The sequence below is a fragment of the Diabrotica undecimpunctata genome, unplaced genomic scaffold, assembly GCF_040954645.1.
Source record: "Diabrotica undecimpunctata isolate CICGRU unplaced genomic scaffold, icDiaUnde3 ctg00000572.1, whole genome shotgun sequence".
NCBI classification, from domain to species: domain Eukaryota; kingdom Metazoa; phylum Arthropoda; class Insecta; order Coleoptera; family Chrysomelidae; genus Diabrotica; species Diabrotica undecimpunctata.
The window spans coordinates 2,529,110-2,534,871 of NW_027311887.1; positions in this window are offsets into that span (position 1 = coordinate 2,529,110).

Below are 5,762 nucleotides of genomic sequence, written 5' to 3' on the forward strand. Positions count from 1 at the left end.
TCGACTTCTACCCATTATTCTCCTCTTACGACAGGCAGGGACTTCTTGCCACGGCCGTGTTCTTATCTCTGCAAGCCGAACGGACACACACACACACACGCACACACAAAAACACGCACACAGGCACACACGCACACACGCACACACGCACACACGCACACACTCTCCACCTCTCGATTCCTATCCATTAGTCGCCTCTTAAGACAGGCAGGGCCTTCTTGCCACGGACGTATTCTTATCTCTGCAAGCCAAACGGACACACACACACACACATACAGACACACACTCACACACGCACAAACACACGCACACACACAGACACATACACTCTTCACCTCTCGACTCCTATTCATTAGTCGCCTCTTACGACAGGCAGGGACTTCTTGCCACAGCCGTGTTCTTATCTCTGCGAGTCGAACGGACACACACACACACGCACAGACAAACACACGCACACAGGCACACACGCTCACACGCACACGTACACGCACACGCACACACTCTCCACCTCTCGACTCCTATCCATTAGTCGCCTCTTAAGACAGGCAGGGCCTTCTTGCCTCGGCCGTATTCTTATCTCTGCAAGCCAAACGGACACACACACACATACAGACACACACTCACACACGCACAAACACACGCACACACACAGACACATACACTCTTCACCTCTCGACTCCTATTCATTAGTCGCCTCTTACGACAGGCAGGGACTTCTTGCCACAGCCGTGTTCTTATCTCTGCGAGTCGAACGGACACACACACACACGCACAGACAAACACACGCACACAGGCACACACGCTCACACGCACACGTACACGCACACGCACACACTCTCCACCTCTCGACTCCTATCCATTAGTCGCCTCTTAAGACAGGCAGGGCCTTCTTGCCTCGGCCGTATTCTTATCTCTGCGAGCCGAACGGACACACACACACTCACACACACACGCACACACACGCACACACGCACACACACACAAATACACTCTTCACCTCTCGACTCCTACCCATTAGTCGCCTCTTTCGACAGGCAGGGCCTTCTTGCCACGGCCGTGTTCTCATTTCAGCGAGCCGACCGGACACACACACACACGCACACACAAACTCACGCACACAGGCACAAACGCACACACGCAAACGCACACGCACACGCACACACTCTCCACCTCTCGACTCCTATCCATTAGTCGCCTCTTAAGACAGGCAGGGCCTTCTTGCCACGAACGCATTCTTATCTCTGCGAGCCTAACGGACACACACAATCACTCACACAGACACGCACGCACACACGCCACACACACGCACACACACATACACGCACACACAAACACACGCACACACAAACACACGCACACAGGCACAAACGCACACACAAACGCTCACGCACACGCACACACTCTACACCTCTCGACTCCCATCCATTAGTCGCCTCTTAAGACAGGCAGGGCCTTCTTGTCACGAACGCTTTCTTATCTCTGCGAGCCGAACGGACACACACACACTCACACACACACGCAAGCACACATACACTATTCACCTCTCGACTTCTACCCATTATTCTCCTCTTACGACAGGCAGGGACTTCTTGCCACGGCCGTGTTCTTATCTCTGCAAGCCGAACGGACACACACACACACACGCACACACAAAAACACGCACACAGGCACACACGCACACACGCACACACGCACACACTCTCCACCTCTCGATTCCTATCCATTAGTCGCCTCTTAAGACAGGCAGGGCCTTCTTGCCACGGACGTATTCTTATCTCTGCAAGCCAAACGGACACACACACACACACATACAGACACACACTCACACACGCACAAACACACGCACACACACAGACACATACACTCTTCACCTCTCGACTCCTATTCATTAGTCGCCTCTTACGACAGGCAGGGACTTCTTGCCACAGCCGTGTTCTTATCTCTGCGAGTCGAACGGACACACACACACACGCACAGACAAACACACGCACACAGGCACACACGCACACACGCACACGTACACGCACACGCACACACTCTCCACCTCTCGACTCCTATCCATTAGTCGCCTCTTAAGACAGGCAGGGCCTTCTTGCCTCGGCCGTATTCTTATCTCTGCAAGCCAAATGGACACACACACACATTCACACACACACTCACACACGTACGCACACACGCACACACACACATACACTCTTCACCTCTCGACTCCTACCCATTATTCTCCTATTACGACAGGCAGGGACTTCTTGCCACGGCCGTGTTCTTATCCCTGCAAGCCGAACGGACACACACACACACGCATACACACACACTCTCCACCTCTCGACTCCTACCCAGTAGTCGCCTCTTACGACAGGCAGGGCCTTCTTGCCACGGCCGTATTCTTATCTCTGCAAGCCAAACGGACACACACACACAAATACACACACATACTTACACACGCAAAAACACACGCACACACACAAAGACACATACACTCTTCACCTCTCGACTCCTACCCATTATTCTCCCATTACGACAGGCAGTGACTTCTTGCCACGGCCGTGTTATTATCTCTGCGAGCCGACCGGACACACACACACTGACACACACACACGTTCACACACACACTCACACACGTACGCACACACGCACACACACACACATACACTCTTCACCTCTCGACTCCTACCCATTATTCTCCTCTTACGACAGGCAGGGACTTCTTGCCACGGCCGTGTTCTTATCTCTGCAAGCCGAACGGACACACACACACACGCACACACACACGCACACGCACACGCACACGCACACACTCTTCACCTCTCGACTCCTACCCATTATTCTCCTCTTACGACAGGCAGGGACTTCTTGCCACGGCCGTGTTCTTATCTCTGCAAGCCGAACGGACACACACATACACACACACTTACACACACACGCACACGCGCACACACACATATACTCACACACACAAACACGCAAATACGCACACACACATACATTCTTCACCTCTCGACTCCTACCTATTAGTCGTCTCTCACGACAGGCAGGGTCTTCTTGCCTCGGCCGTGTTCTTATCTCTGCAAGCCGAACGGACACACACACATACACACACAAACTCACACACACACGCACACACGCACCCACGCACACACACGCACACACGCACACACACACACACAAATACACTCTTCACCTCTCGACTCCTACCCATTAGTCGCATCTTACGACAGGCATGGACTTATTGCCTCAGCCGTATTCTAATCTCTGCGAGCCGAACGGACACACACACACTGACACACACACACATTCACACACACACTCACACACACTCACACACGTACGCACACACGCACACACACACATACACTCTTCACCTCTCGACTCCTACCCAATATTCTCCTATTACGACAGGCAGGGTCTTCTTGCCTCGGCCGTGTTCTTATCTCTGCAAGCCGAACGGACACACACATACTCACACACACACACACACACACACATACACTCTTAACCTCTCGACTCCTACCCATTAGTCGCCTCTTACGACATTCAGGGACTTCTTGCCACGGACGTATTCTTATCTCTGCAAGCCGATCGGACACACACACATACTCACACACGCACACACACACGCACACACGCACACACATACATACACTCTTCACCTCTCGACTCCTACCCATTAGTCGCCTCTTACGACAGGCATGAACTTATTGCCTCGGCCGTATTCTAATCTCTGCGAGCCGAACGGACACACACATACATACACACACACTCACACACACACACGCACACACGCATGCACACATACACTCTTCTGCTCTCGACTCCTACCCATTAGTCGCCCCGTACGATTTGCATGGCCTTCTTGCCACGGCTGTTTTCTTATCTCTGCGAGCCGAAGGGACACACACACACATACACACACACACACACTCACACGCACACGCACACACGCACACGCACACGCACACACGCACGCACACACGCACACACACATACACTCACACACACACACGCACACACGCACACACACACATACACTCTTCACCTCTCGACTCCTACCCATTATTCTCCTCTTACGACAGGCAGGGACTTCTTGCCACGGCCGTGTTCTTATCTCTGCAAGCCGAACGGACACACACACACACACGCACACACAAAAACACGCACACAGGCACACACGCACACACGCACACACGCACACACGCACACACTCTCCACCTCTCGATTCCTATCCATTAGTCGCCTCTTAAGACAGGCAGGGCCTTCTTGCCACGGACGTATTCTTATCTCTGGAAGCCAAACGGACACACACACACACACATACAGACACACACTCACACACGCACAAACACACGCACACACACAGACACATACACTCTTCACCTCTCGACTCCTATTCATTAGTCGCCTCTTACGACAGGCAGGGACTTCTTGCCACAGCCGTGTTCTTATCTCTGCGAGTCGAACGGACACACACACACACGCACAGACAAACACACGCACACAGGCACACACGCTCACACGCACACGTACACGCACACGCACACACTCTCCACCTCTCGACTCCTATCCATTAGTCGCCTCTTAAGACAGGCAGGGCCTTCTTGCCTCGGCCGTATTCTTATCTCTGCAAGCCAAACGGACACACACACACATACAGACACACACTCACACACGCACAAACACACGCACACACACAGACACATACACTCTTCACCTCTCGACTCCTATTCATTAGTCGCCTCTTACGACAGGCAGGGACTTCTTGCCACAGCCGTGTTCTTATCTCTGCGAGCCGAACGGACACACACACACTCACACACACACGCACACACACGCACACACGCACACACACACAAATACACTCTTCACCTCTCGACTCCTACCCATTAGTCGCCTCTTTCGACAGGCAGGGCCTTCTTGCCACGGCCGTGTTCTCATTTCAGCGAGCCGACCGGACACACACACACACGCACACACAAACTCACGCACACAGGCACAAACGCACACACGCAAACGCACACGCACACGCACACACTCTCCACCTCTCGACTCCTATCCATTAGTCGCCTCTTAAGACAGGCAGGGCCTTCTTGCCACGAACGCATTCTTATCTCTGCGAGCCTAACGGACACACACAATCACTCACACAGACACGCACGCACACACGCCACACACACGCACACACACATACACGCACACACAAACACACGCACACACAAACACACGCACACAGGCACAAACGCACACACAAACGCTCACGCACACGCACACACTCTACACCTCTCGACTCCCATCCATTAGTCGCCTCTTAAGACAGGCAGGGCCTTCTTGTCACGAACGCTTTCTTATCTCTGCGAGCCGAACGGACACACACACACTCACACACACACGCAAGCACACATACACTATTCACCTCTCGACTTCTACCCATTATTCTCCTCTTACGACAGGCAGGGACTTCTTGCCACGGCCGTGTTCTTATCTCTGCAAGCCGAACGGACACACACACACACACGCACACACAAAAACACGCACACAGGCACACACGCACACACGCACACACGCACACACTCTCCACCTCTCGATTCCTATCCATTAGTCGCCTCTTAAGACAGGCAGGGCCTTCTTGCCACGGACGTATTCTTATCTCTGCAAGCCAAACGGACACACACACACACACATACAGACACACACTCACACACGCACAAACACACGCACACACACAGACACATACACTCTTCACCTCTCGACTCCTATTCATTAGTCGC